Below are 15,446 nucleotides of genomic sequence, written 5' to 3'. Positions count from 1 at the left end.
TCCCTGGCCTGGGGGGACAGTCCCCTCCCTAGCCCACCCTGTTTGCGCGCTCTGTTCGCACTGCGTAGCTCGGGAGCATGGCTCCCTACCGGCTCAGCTGTAACGGACTTAGGGGGCTTCCCCTCCGGATCCAGCTCAGCTGTGCCGGGTCCCTCTGCCCCACTTACCTTCGGGGGATCAGCTGTTGCTGCCCCCACTGCTGATTCCTCTGCTGCTGCTGCTGCGGCTGCTGCTTCCGCCTCCGGCTCCGGTCAATGAGTAGTAAGGGGGCACACGTGCGTGCGGGACACATGTGTGCCTGAATCCTCTCCTTCCCACTGCTGGTTCTCACCTGTGGCCAAGACCATGGAGCATAGGATGCAGGAGTGGAAGGAGAGCTCTGATGCCATGGACATTGGGACCCTGGAGTCAGGGCATGTGCCATACATCTTGTGGGAGTGACCACCACCCTGGACTATGATTCCACAGATTGTGACTTAGCTCACAGGCTCTGGGATACCCTTCCCCACACAAAGGCCATGACTATTCTTGACCTACTAAGCTGACACTTTACGGCCTCCCCTCCCAAAGGCACAGCATGCATATCACCCCCACCACACACACACACATGTGTGTGTGCACACACACACACACACACACACACACACACATCACCAGTGCAGTGGCCACTGTGCTAGCACAACCCACACAAACCATGTCCAACCCACTTATCTTGATGATTCAGGCCCTGAGAGAGGACACTGTGCAGCTTAGGACAGTTGTTTCCCTCCCCTACACTTCACTGAGGCTGTGATGGGGACCCAGGTCTTGGGGGGGAAAGGGAGCTCTTCTTGGAAAGAGGGGGAGAGGTAGGGGGAGCCAGGGGAACAATAGCTGCTACTGGCCCACCCCTGGTCATTGCCCTCTCTCTGGCTGTTGTGTCTAAGAAGTCCAGAAAGGGGCTGGGGGGCAGTGTAGGGATAGTGGGGCTTGAGGGCTGATGAATTGCTCTGCTGGGCCCCAGTTCTGTAAGTGCTCACAAGTTTTTTGTCCTTCAGCACTCAGCAAAGCAGTGACTCCATCCCCTTGCTTCCCACCAACATAGTTGGGAAAGCCCATGCAGCAGAAGTTGATGACTACCTCCTGCAGGTTGAGGAGGAGGATGAAGTGACTGGCCAGGACAACCTGGATGATCATTAGGCACACATCCCAGATGGCGTCTCTGGCTGTGGTCCTGCCCACACTGAATTGTGATGTAGCAGTAACTGCTAGGGTGGCCAGCTTCATGATGGGGGTGGGCACCTGCTTCTCTGGAGTCAGGGGTGGCTGCATGCCAACATCATATTGCATAATGTGGGGAGCCATCTGTGTGACGACATCCATGAAGGTGAACCTGCAGCTCATGGGTCTCCCTGCTTGGGCATGGGCAGTGGGATGCCATGGTTAGGGTGTGGCCAAGCTAGGATATGGAGGCACATGTGCATTACAACAGTGGGGGCTTAATTTTGCTCTCGTGCTATTCTGAAAGGCTAGGGGTCGACAGGCAGAGCGGAGGTCCCATGGTGATGCAGCAGGAGGTTGGATGCAGTATAGGTCCTGCCCAGTAGTCAGTCAACCATTCAGATCCACTCAGGAGTCTTCAGAAGTCCAGGGAGTCTGCAGGGCATTCAGGGAGACAAGCAAGAGCACCCCTTACCCACCAGCCTCAGCCAGTCGGGGCAGGCTTCAAGCCCCCCACCAAGGGGAAAAGGTATCTTATGTTAACAGGCTTCAAGCCCCCCACCAAGGGGAAAAGGGATCTTATGTTTCCTTCTGACCTAACCTAGACTGCTTTTAGTAAAGTTTGACACTTTTTTTTAGAGTGCTTCGGGCTCCTTGAACATCTGTACTTAGGTTAAGAGTTCAGCTGGACATTGGTTTAATAGGATTATTGCTTGAGTAAGGCCAATAGGACAGGCTGAGAGATTCACAGCAGACTATGAAATGTAGCTTCTCCAGTAGAAGTTAATCAGAGTGGTGCCTGTAAATCCTTTGGTTGTCTTTGGAAATCTCAATCCAAGCTCTTAATGTAGAAACCAGAGAGTAAAAGTAGAAGAAGGCAGGATAAGTAGCCTTTACTGAAATAAAAGAAGGAAATGACTAATGATTTGTAGATATAGTTAATTACAGATTTTATAGGTATTAAATATATGAAATTTACATGATCTAGCAACTGGATTAATATAAAAAGTAAGTGGTAAATCAGAGTAAAAAATCTAAATTCCTCACAAAGGAAACAGGTATAATGTAGGAAGAATTACTCTAGTCCTGAAAATTCCAGTAATGGCAGCCAAACTGAAGAATTATTAGCTAAGCCTAAAATAATTATAAATAGATTGTAGACACAATAATGTGGGTCCTCCACAGTTTAGGGTTTTTGGTTTGTTTATTTTTTAAGTTAACATATACCAAAATAGCATGCTGTACGTGCTACCTGAATTTGGTTCATTTTGCATCTGTATTATGATACCATCCTGAATTACATGATCAAATACTTTATTTCTCCACAGGAAAAATCTCTTCTTCATTTAGTGCCCTTGTTGGGTGGTGCTCAAGTTGATGATCAGCTGTTTGATTCCCTCCCTCCTCCCTTTCCCCATAGTTCACTGTTTGAATCCATGCACACTATTCAAATCCTGATCTGAATGCAGAATTAGTAATTTTTTAATGGTATTTTCTACCACACTCATCACTCTCACCTCTGTTTCATAAATATCCATGTATTTTCCCAACACACTTTAGAAATGAAGACCTGAAAGATTAAGAACAAAAGTATCCATAAATTTTGCATATACATTTAAGATACAAAGGAATAGTGGTGACCAGAGGATAGCAATTTCATTTTGTGGCAACTTCAAAGATTTTATTTTTTATTCTGTAATGGAGGAGGAAGGGAAGAAAACGTCAGGTATTTATTCAGATGTGAAAACAGAATTGCGTTGAAATATCTATTTTCAATCAAAGAGATGTCAAAATGTGTGTGTATCAAAAAGGAGTCCTATTGGTTAGGACAGGGGTGGGCAATTATTTGGCCCTCAGGGCCACATAGGGAGTTTCAATGAGTTATTGCAGGATGGGTCAGAACCCTGCCCCCCTCCCTCCTAGTAACAACTCACCAAAACTCCTTATGGGTCTTTGTGTGGGCAGGGAGTAGTTTTTGGGAAGCAGGACAGGTGTGATCTGCTTCCTGCATGCCCTTCCCTGGGGGTGGGGGGCATATGGGTGTGTGTGGAGGAGATGTGCATGCATGTGTAGGGAGGGGTTCATGGGAGCTTGCCAGGGGTGAGGGGAGACAGGGGGAGGCAGGGGGCACATGCAATAGAGCTTGCCAAATCCACAGCTACCCTGAAGCACTTCACGTGGGGCTGAGCCGCACCTAGGACAGCCTGTGCCATGCTCCTACCCAAACATGCTGGCCTTGACTCTGGCTTAGGCCCAAGTCAGTGCACAGCTTCTGACAGGGCTGTTCCTAGTGTAGCTTCAGCTGGCTGGGCTCACATTGTCACCAGGAGGTGAGGGCATCAGAACAGCACTAGGAACACCCCCATCTGTAGCTTTTTGTGCTGGCTGGGGCCCGGATCTGTGAGGCTGTTCTGTTCTGCTCTTCACTTCCAGCTCCAGCTGCTGCTGCTTCTCCTGTTTTTGCTGCATCGCTCTGAGTGGGTGGTCAATAGGCCTGTGTGAAGCAGCTAGTATTCACTTCAGATTCAGATTAAACCAGTTCAGGGGACAGTGATTTGATTTGGTGATTCAAATCACTGTCCTGAATTGATTCAGCTGAATCTGATTCAGAGATTTGGCTACTGCCAAATCAGCCAAATTTCCAAATCACACAGGCCCTATCTCCCACCCACGCTCCCAGCCCTGCCCAGCTCCCGCCTCTTTGGAAAAAAAAGCCCCTGCTCACTGGCTGCTGCCAGGCAAATGAGGAGGGGGAGGGGAATCCCCACTGCCTTGCGCTGCATGGGGGGCTCTGTCATGAGCCCTCTGACCCCTACCCACTCTCCCAACTGCCGCCTATGGCTGCTTCACCTGCCCCAGATCCCAGCCCTTAAAAAAAAAAGCCCTAACTCACCAGCTCCTGTCCATTGGGGGTGATCCCCATTGCCCCCCACCACCCCATGTTGCATGGGGAGCTCTGTCATGAGCTCCCAGAAACCCTGAGGTCACTGCAGCAGCCAATGAGCCCAGAGTTTGCTTGTTTTTTAAAGGGCCAGGAGCTAGGGTGGGCGGGGCAGTCATGGGAGGGTGGGAGAGTGGGCAGGGCTCAGAGGGCACTCAGTGGGGCTGAGGGAGCAGGCAGGGGATATGGCCTGGCAGGAGGCCCTCCATGGTGCCCTCCTCCCTCCTCCAGCCCCCCCCTCTCCCACCCCCTACTTGTTAGCATGGAGTGTGGATCAGGCTCCCTGCTACAGCCAGCGGGGAGTGTCCAAATCACAGGAGCTCTCTGAATGTTTTCTGAATCTGGTGCCTAGAGCATCTTGTGTATTAGTGTCCCTGCACTGAAAAATGGTGGTGAGGGCACTCTAACTAAAGCTCATTGAATGAGTTTTAGTTAAAGAACCCCCAACACCATTTTTCACCTTGGGGATGCTGATACATGAGATACTGGAGACTGCTGAAGTGCGGTAATTACTACACTCCAGCAGATTTGATTAATCAAGTCTGTTCCAACGTGCTGTGGTCTGACCACTTCTATCTAGGACTTGACCTTTCATAGGATTTGGCATTATATTCCACTTTAGATGTTCATTGCACATATTCTGTTGACTTCAGTTGTGCCTGGAAGCACTCATCATTTGTGCAAATCCAGTGTCCCAAAATATCTAGGTAATAAGAAACAAATTAGTAATCAATTGTGAAAGATCTGTTATAAGCAATTCTGGCATTTTCTAACTTTTGAGCATTTGATTACCTTAATAATTTATTTAGTAAATTTTATTTGTTCCTTTAATAGTATTGTGCATGTAATTCTTAAGTTTTTAAAAAGAAACATGAATAAACTGAAATTACATCATGTAGGATAATATTGGCCTCATGTAGGATCATGTAGGATAATAATAAGCCTCAGGACTCTTGGGTTCCTTTCAGACTGAAATAAGTATTCTCTACTAGATACAGATTCTTTTGCCCATACCTCCAGTCATGACTCCATCTGATCCACTCTCTCTAATCTGTTACAGTGCTTTCTCTTTCCCCCTCTTTCATCTTCATCCAATAGCCTACTACTTTTACTTCTCATCTAAGTCTTGTTTCTTTGATAGTCTTTGTTTCCCCCTCTGGACTACCTACTATAGTCCTAGTGTCTCACATTCCTTTTCTTTGTTTAACTGACCAGTCACTGCCATTTTTCCCTCTCATGATTCCTCAGATAATTATTCTCCTCTCAAACTTACCTGGTACATCCATTCCAGGTTATCTGTCCTCATTTGTTTTTCTAATCTCAGTTATGGGCTGTTGCAGTGCACTGGGTGTGCCTGCCACTTTAAGACCATCAGGCAGGCTGTGGAACAGCTGGCAGGTGGGTTTAGGCCCAATTAGGTAGTCACCTTACTGCAGGGGGCTGCCTGATTAGAGGAGGGCTGGGCAGAAAGAGTATGAGTCCAGACCCTGGGAGCAGGGTGGGAATTTACATCTGGGGAGCTGGAGGAATAACATTGTACAGCCTGAAGACTGCAGCTCCTATAACACCTGGAGGTTAGGGTAGGAACTATGCGGATGGAGGAAGTACCTGTTGGTCCTGGGTAAGACCTGAAACTGCATCCTGTGGGGGATGGATGGTATGGTGGGACTTTGTGTGGTGGGGAAGCCCCTAGGAAATGCCACACCTGTGTCTCCCCAGTGAAAGGTGAGGATGGGATGCCATAAAGCCTCAGCTCCTACTGCCTTGTGGGTCACCCTGTGGAAGGGAAAGGCTTGGGGGCAAGGTCCACTGAAAGGGACCTAAGACCTGAGGGGCAAAATGTCCAGAGAGGGGCCAAGGTCCACTGAGAGGGACCTGAGGCATACAGAGCATAAAGTATGGTCCAGGGAGTTGTAGTGAATGTGGCCCAGTGAGGGGCCAAGGCATCACTGAGTAGAGCCTGAGGCCTGTGTGGGCCAGAGGCTGGGTATGGCCCAGTGAGGAGCTGAGGGAATAGTATAGAGAATAGGATGCCATCTGGGAGGCATGGGATATGCTGTAGGGATGAGTCGGAGCCGTGTAATTGGCCCACTACACCAGGCCCACAAATTAGGGCAGCCTGCCACATTTATATATCCATTTCATCAAGGTGTGGCAGAAGAGTGCCGGGCAAGCTGCCCTAGAATGGCAGGGGGAGTATCAATCTCTTCAGGTGCCTGGTGACTCCACCCTGTTACATGGCCCTTCCCCAAAGCTCCCTTGCTTCTTATACAGTCTTTATGCTAGTTGTCTCATACCTGGATCCTCAAATATGACTTTCTTTCCTCAGACCACTTCCCTCTGTGTAAACAATTCTTAGTTCCTGCCTTCTCCTCTTTTCTGTCTTGTCTATGTTCCCTTTTTTCCTATTTCCTTATTAGGCTCCAAGTCTTTTTGACTTTGCCATTCCAGCATTTAGTCCCAATCGTTTGATCAGCAAGTCTTAACATCCTGCCTGATTCAACCAAGCTCCCTATCTTTTTCATGATTCATGCCAAACATCAGTCCCAGTCTCTCTTATGTTCAAAATGCTGTTTGACATAATTTAGTCTTTCTCTCACCTAGCCTAGCTCTTTACTGTATATATCTATATCTATATACTATCAAATTGCCTGTCAGGAATGATGGGTTCCGGGTCAAGACCTGTCCCCCCCCCCGCCGCCCCCTGAATTAATGTGTGCTGAGGTCCTGGGTAAACACAAAATTGGAGGCCCCCTGCCCCCATGGGAGCTGAGCTACAGAGGAGTGGGGGAGGGGCCCCTTCAGTTTCTTGTGCTAGTGGGGGAGGCTGGGTGGACCCTGCCAGGCAGGGAGTGGGGGGACACATGTCACATCTTCTCCCTGCTCCCTGTTCACCCTCCCGAACTATGGCCAAACATACACATACACACACACACATACACAGGCGCGCACACACACATGCACACACACACAGGCATGCACTCTCATTCACTCTTTGCACATGGATACACAGACACAAACACAGTCCCACTCCTTCCATGAACACAGACACATGCATGCACAGACACACACATGCACAGACAGACACAGGTGCGCATTCTACTCACTCACTCTGCACATGGAGACACAAATACACTCTCCCTACCATGAACACAGATGCATGCATACACACACACATGCACACAGACACATGCACACATGTAGATGGGCACACACTCTACTCACTCACTGCACATGGACACACACACATGCATGCACACACACACATGCATGCACAGACACACAAGCACATGCAGAAGGACACTTCTTCTACTCACTTTATGCACATGGACACACAGAGACAAGCACACTCTCCCTCCTGCCATGAACAGACATATGCATGCTCACACACACTCATACATGCACACGTGCATGCACAGACATGGACAGGTACGCACTCTATTCACTCACTGTCTGCACATGGACTAACAGACAAAAACACACTTTCCCTGTCATGAACACAGACACATGCATGCATGTTTGCATGTATGCTTGCAGACACACATGCAGACGGGAAAATACTCTACTCATTCTCTGCACATGGACACACACAGACACATACACTCTACCTGCCATGAACACAGATGCACACACACACATGCATGCACACAGACATGCATACACACACATGCAGATGCACACACACCCACACACAGACGCACGCATGCCCACATAGACACAGATGTGCACACACACAGCAGACACATACAAATGCACAGACATGCACACAGTTACAGATGCATGCACACAGGAGCAGACACAGATGCACACACAGACACACAGAGGCACTGCACATGCAAAGGCACAGATACACACAGAGATGCATACACACAGAGTTGCACATGTGCATGCACACACACTCAAAGCCACATCCATTCTCCTCCCAGGACCTCCCCCCTTCCCCACTCTCCAGCAAATGGAGTCAGCCCCTCCCCCCGCCATAGCTGCCTGTGGCTCAGTCTCATCTTGTAGCACAGCCCAGCAGGAGCTGCGGGAGCAGCAGGAGCTGTGGCCATGCATGTGCAGGGGCCAAGCTGGCTCAGGCCATGACCCCCACACCATGCATCTGCACGCGGGTGGCAGCATTGTGAGGGGTGGCTCCAGAGATAAGGTGAATGTTGAGGGACTATAGCCCCCCCCAAATTTGTGGGGACTACCCCCCCCCCCCCCAGTGTTGTGGCCACATTGCAGAGGCACAGTGCTTCTTCCCCCCTGTCGCTCCACATCCGTCTGCTTCCCTGCTTCCTTCCCACCCTTGCTACCTGCCTGCCCAGCACCTCTCCCTTCCTGCCAGATGTTCTGGGGGGTCAGACAGTGGGGGCACTGACACTGTGATCCACCCTCTTGCCCTTAGGTGGGGGTTCTGGGCAGCCCTGCTGCTCATGGCCAGGGAACTGACAAACCTCCATGGCAGCAGCTTGAACTTGGGTCCCTGCAGCCCGGGTGAGCAGCCAGTCACTGCCTGTCCTCTCGGTCATGCATGCACAGTTGGGCAAAAGCATTATGGACAGACACACACACAGACAGGCTAAGGCTTTTAATATTTGTGTGTGTGTGTGTGTGTGTGTGTGTGTGTGTATTTTGGGTTACTGGTGGGTTTTGGGTTACTTTTTAAAAACTGAATATTGAGGATTTTTTTTTTTTAATCAGAGAAAACTAGGATCCTTGCAAATTAGTACATATGCAGCCATGTCCATGTAGTTTTTAGCACTTATGCAGAGCTGAATTGCAAGTTGTACATATGTAAACTGTGCTCAGTGGAGCTGCTCTCCATATTGGTGTCTGTGCAACAAAATAAGATTTCCCAGGTTTGCCCATAGCACTGAGTAAGCACCACAAGTTTAATCACACAAAACAAACAAACATAACCAGTGAGTGTTGGGTGCCAGAGAAGGAGGGCTTTTCCAACTTTTAACCAAAGCCTAGTAGAATATTTGCTCAGGGGACAGAAAACCCAGATTTTAGGCCCCCTTCATTTAGGGTACATGTGTATGTGCACTTCGTGCTTCCTATAGGCTAAGCATTAACCTGACCCTTCTCCAGCCTTACTTTGGAAACAGGCCCAATGAGTATCCCAGAAGGACAAGGAAGAAGAAAGCAAGTAAGAAAGAGGGTAGCTCACTGATAGACAGTAAAAGAAAAAAAAAAACAGCCTTGCTCTCTAGCACTGGACCACTGAGCCCAGTGTGATAGGATGTTTCTTGGTGCTGTTTTTCCATTTTATCCAATGAATAGAAAATGCAAGGTGCTATTCCCCAGCTTCAAGGGGAGGGCTCTTAGCAGCAGCTTTGCCTGTGGCTTTGTGATTGCGGTACTTTGTTTGGAGCAAGAAAACCAGGTTTAAACTTCCTTCAGATAAGGGAGCCTAGGCTCTTTTAACCTTTGGGTAACTTTAGGGTCTTGTGCTGACAGATGAGAGAACCCTCCACAACTTCAATTCTGGCAGGTATGCACAGGGAAAGAAATGGAAGGTGATATATTTTATTTTACTTGTGGTTAAAAGTTGAATTACTATCAAATGAATAAATGAATTAAGAAAACTAACCTTTCATTGGTTTATATGTGTTTGTGCCTGTTCCAGTGTGAACCCCTAAAAATATACATAGAAAAAAATGACTTTTTATATAATGAAGATTGGACAGAAAAAAAAGATTTATTAAAATTCAGGATTTTGCTATCAAACCAGACCAAATTTACTGCTGTATTCTGTTCTTGGCATCATTGCTTCTGCAATGTAGGTATACATGATGTATCATATTTGCTATTGTAGCTGACAGACCATAAGTTTAAAGCTGTCAACTCTAGAAATTTACTATTGATACAGTCTACACCCTTTTTATTGCATGCATCTCTGTACCATATACAGCTTGCATTTGCATAAGTTTATAAAACAAGTGATTTAAATCAGATGAGGTTGAAGTAAGGCAATAGCACACCGTACATCAATGAGCATACAGTTTATTTCTAAAAAATATGAGTAAGCCTGTTAAATCATATTTTGCTGAACAAAAGTAAAGCAAACTGTTTTTGTTTTAGACATCGAGGGGCTTCAATAACTTGATCAAACAGGGCAAATGGTTGAAATTTAATAGTGTAGATGAGTTGCTCTCAACCTTTGTGGCTTCAAGGTAGTCGTCACTGGACTTGAGACGTTGCCTCCATAAGTTCTGTGAATTGATTGGACCTCAATTTCAAAAATTAATTTCTAGATTACAGTGTATACTTCCTTGAAGAGGGACCTGGCAATGGTAATGGGAGATCATCCAGGCAGGGACAAGCCTGAGTCTGTGCTTATCTGCTTAGTTTGTCTGCTTATCTCTTAACAACTAACTTATCTCTTCACATCTTAGGGCGCCCTTTCAAAAGTGAGGTGACATTCCAGGGTGCCTGGCACCCTGGGTGATAGTCACTGATATAGATAGTATGAGAGGCACAAATAATGTCCTGCCTCTGGATGTGTGTGGGAGGTGTACACCTGTATTAGTGCATGCATTGTGCAATATATAAGCATTTATAGACGTATGTTTAGGCATATACATATTATGTTATACATCTACATGTGATATTCCACACACATTACATTGCTATATCGTTCAATATTTTAGCACTTACGCTTACACTGGTATAAATAAAGGACATTGTAACATAAACACACATTATATAATTTGTTCTGAAGACTGTTTCCTGACTGATTGTTCATCCTACTGTCTTGATTTTAGATTAGCTTATATGTCACTCTGCATTTATTCCAAAATTATTGTAGATGACAGCTCTTAAATTCATGCTTTAAATGTACACACATGTATGCTATAGCTTGTGTTCCAATTCTGCCTCTGAATAATGCTAGCAATGAGCAATGAATTTGTTTCTCACCATCCAATTATAAAAGACTACAATTTTGCATTTTTGGCCAGCGTCATATACAACTATTCATGAGTTTCTAGGGCATGTAAGACATCAGAAGATATTGAGGGATAAGAATATAGTCCAAAGGCCACTGAAGTCAATAAGAAGACTTTTAGTGACTTCACTGGACTTCACATCAGATTGTAGATTTTTTTTATGGAAGAAAATAGAAAAATATCTATATTTGCCAAAAGACTGTCACATAGAGTCCTGCTTCTGAAGGCAATGTGAAAACTCTGATTACAATGGGAAGAGGTCAAGCCCTTTGTATATTCAATAATAAACCTATGATGTATATTCCAAAAAGGTATGAATAATCTTGAAAGAATGCAGTTCATATCTAATACATTCAGCATTATCATTCTTTGTGGAAATGAAGAAATAGAGCTGCAAAAGAGAAATTGCCCTCATAAATGCTCTTAGGTTAGTAGTTCTTACGGGCTATAAACCCAATATTTTTTTTTATTATGGTTCTAGCCTAGATTAATATAAACTTCTAAACCCCCATTATATGAATTCTCCAAGGGAAAGAATTCCCTTGGAGGTACCTATTTCCAATTCTAAATACTGTATTCTTTGAAAACTTTTAATTAGCCCTTCGGACTCAGTTCTATTCTAATGAATTCAATAAGATTTTACTCAATTTGCAGTGGGATCAACCTCCCAAGTGTCAGAGTCATAGGGCACCCAGAAAGATAGACAGAGATGGGAAATAGTTGGAAAAAACTGAAATCTGATCTACAAGTTACCTTTTTGTTTTCAATAATATTACTTGCTTGATTGGGGTCTCTTCTTTGAATCTTTTTTCTTTGGCTTTCTGGAAAGAAGATATGAAGGTAAGAACAACACTTAAATTTTTTAATCTCCAGTCTCCCTAGGGGAAATCTCAGCAGAATATATATATATGCTACTAAGTATGCAAACCTGCTCCCTTTCTTAGTGTTTCTTTGTATAACATGTCTATATGCACTTTGTTTTAAACTTCTAAAATATTTACTCTTGCTTGAAGCATATTGAGCCTTCATCTCGAAAATACTAAATTGACTCTCATTTGCATGTTGCAAGGTGAAAAAGAACTCCATATTGACTTATTTTGGCAAACAACTGATGTATATAAATGGAATCTATAACAGGTATAGACATTTGTTTTCTAAACTGGTTACTGACGGAATTCATAAACACTAATACTGCACAAGTCAATGAAGGATTCATTTCACTATTTAGCTGAGGTCTCTTTCTATTATAGTGTTGAAATAAGATTGCTTAGCATTCTGTCATGCAGGTTTAAAAATAGCTAAAACTCAACCAGCAAAAGACAGGTGCTAAATCTAAATCCTGATTAATAAAGAGAGGAGAGAAAAAAAGACAGATTGCAGTAGCAGTACTTGGAAAATACCATAATCATATCATGAAAAGGCATTTCAGGTCTTACAATGAAAAATGCTTTGAGAGTTCTATAAGGAATACATAAATCCATAAAATAATTTTAAATAACAATTATGTCTAATAACATTTTAAATTGAATGACATCCTTCCTTTTCCATGTCCTTGTGACAAAGTATTTTTCAGATTTCACAGATTTAACTGAAATCTGACAGGGCCACATTGTGATCCCTTCTGCTGTGTCCTCAAAGTTGCGGCTTAGGGCTGTCAAGCATGCACCTTGGTGCCCATGCCACCCAGCCCCTATTGAACAACATTAAATTATGGTGTTCCTTCATATTTAAATCTTGCCTGTTTATTTAATACTGCCATAAAACATAGAGAAGTTATATTAACAATAGTGGGTAAGTTATGTACATTGTTATATTCCTTAGCATAGTATTTACTTATTTATATTTGCAAAATAACTGCAATTATGGCATCCAATGTAAGAATAAATATTTACCAATATTTACAGGTACACATCATAATATCTTAAGCATAGATCTCTGATAACAGTTATATTTTAAATTAATTTATACAACCATAGCAGGGAGATGTATCTGTAATAATAACCTGAAAGTGATCTTTGCACAAACTGTGCATTTTATGGTAAGTGGAACACATAGGAACTAAGTCAAAAATAATAATAAAAAAAGCCTGGACTACTGGAAGCTGTTGATATAGACAAGAAAATGCATCCAGAATGATCCTTTTAATGGAGTGAACTTGGGCACAAATGGTAACTGTAACCTAAATGGAGTGTTTCAGAAATTGCATGAAAAATTCACTCTCAGAGAATTAACGTTTTTTGCATGGCTTTATGAGACCAGTAACAGTACAAAGATGTGGCAAGAACCTGAGGCTGTTTGGCAGTCCATTGGTAACATGAATCCTGTAGCCAGGTGGTTCTGTAGAGAAGAGGTTGACAAAAAGGGAAAAGAATAAAGGCAGGCCTACGGATGCCACAGACAGGAGAATATCTGACATTGCACCTTTCAATAATTTTTACTGTCCATGAATTAACTACCTTTATTTTTTTCAGAAGCCTAAGTGTTCCACTGGAACAAGACAGACAAAGAACTAATTTTCAGCCTCTGAAAGGAATCAGGAGAGCACTGAAGCTATTCCAAGTACTGAGAAACCTTGCTATTTTTTTTCTCCGAAGAACCCTATTATTCTTTAAAGCTAGACTGTACCTTTCACCTGTACTAACTAATCATTGAAAGTAATTATTAGGAGTAGTTATCCTATTAATTTGTCTTCACATATGCTTTAGTTTGAGGATGAATTTGTCATGTGCTTTGTCATAAGCTGCTCTCATATTAATTTGTCCTGAGATAGACTGCATCAGGAACAAATAATTGGAAGTGCTATGATATAGCACATTTAATACCTATCCAAGCTGTCATAGATTCTCAATTTACAAAGGATAAAGGGATTTACAAAGGAACCTAACTTTCCTGACTTTCAGTGGGATTAGAGCACTTAACTCCCTGGGTCTCTTGGCAAAGAACACGGTATCTGTAATCACTCTGATGCCCTCCTGAGATCTGACCTTTTGGGGAACATTGGACATGTGCTATGAAGTGCCTTAAAAAGTTACCAGTCTAATTCAGAATTAGGTATAATAGGCATTAGTAGTAGTGCTGCCATATTAGTGTAGTGCTCCATCTAGACTGATATACTCTAATTAGCCAAGACAAAATGCTGTGCTAACCCAGCTATATTGCTCATTCAGATCTATTCCAGATACATTATGCTGTGTAAAGTACTGAAAATCCATCTGGGATCAACTGTGTATCTCAAAAGGCTTTTGTATGGTCTTTTGTCACAGTGAGTAGGATCCTTAGACAAATCAGATGCTCCAAGTACTATCTTATCAATAACTTCTAAAAAAAAATTAAAAAATCCAAGATTTGATCTACACATTCCAAGCTTGTTCCACACTGCCCTGCATTAGGACATTGGGGCAGAAGGGCTTGTCTTCATCCCAGAGTTATCAAAAGTAGCCAAAGGAAAACTGTCCTGAATTCCAGTTGTTAAATCATGTTATAGACCACTGTCTACTTTGATTATTCACTGACAATATCTCTAGCATATACTAGTCTAGTATAGAAGCTATCTACTGGCTTATCATTGCCATATAAGCTGCTGATTCACCTATATATGAAAGAGAGAGAAAGAGAAGAACAAGGGCAGTAGAATTAGGAGTGGAATGTCTTAGCGTGCTTTCATTAGCATGTATATTTAGCATGCTTTTATCCTATTAACTTCCATATCCTGCACATTCATGGCTACCCTAATTTAAATGATAGGGGATTCCATTACCATAATGAACAACAGTGGGGATAAGCATACTCCTTTTTCCACTGAATATAAATTGAACCTGTATCATTAATAACGAGGGAACAACATTGAGCAATTGTATAGTAATTTTGTCCATGAAATGAGTTCTTCATTAAAGCCCAAGGCATGTAATTTGTGAAAGAAGTAGAGACAATTAAAATCAAATATTTTCTGCAAGGTAAAGCCTAGCCATGGGAACATCCATTTTCTGTTCCTTAAACTGGTAGTCTGGAAGCCTTACAGAGAAATGGCCCCCAAGAAATCCTATTTGTTCTGGATGCATAAGATAACATTTTATGAATACTTATTTAATATTATTGCCTGAAATTTTCAGATGAGAATAATTAGGCATGTATACCAATAATCACAGCACTCCAAACTGCAGCTTTCTTTATCAGGAATTATTGAAAAAAAAGAGGCCAGTCTGGCCTCAGAACTCACATCTTTAGCTTAATTAAAATCAGATTCTGCTTCCAGTTACCAGTGGAGTAACACTTCAGTAATAGATAAAGTTATTTTACTCTTATAATAAAATAAATGAAGGAATAATTTGGCTCTGGGTTCTTGATTAGTAGATGAAGTATATACT

Source organism: Alligator sinensis, unplaced genomic scaffold, assembly GCF_000455745.1.
Source record: "Alligator sinensis unplaced genomic scaffold, ASM45574v1 scaffold286_2, whole genome shotgun sequence".
Taxonomy (NCBI): Eukaryota; Metazoa; Chordata; order Crocodylia; family Alligatoridae; genus Alligator; species Alligator sinensis.
This window is presented reverse-complemented; position numbering follows the sequence as displayed.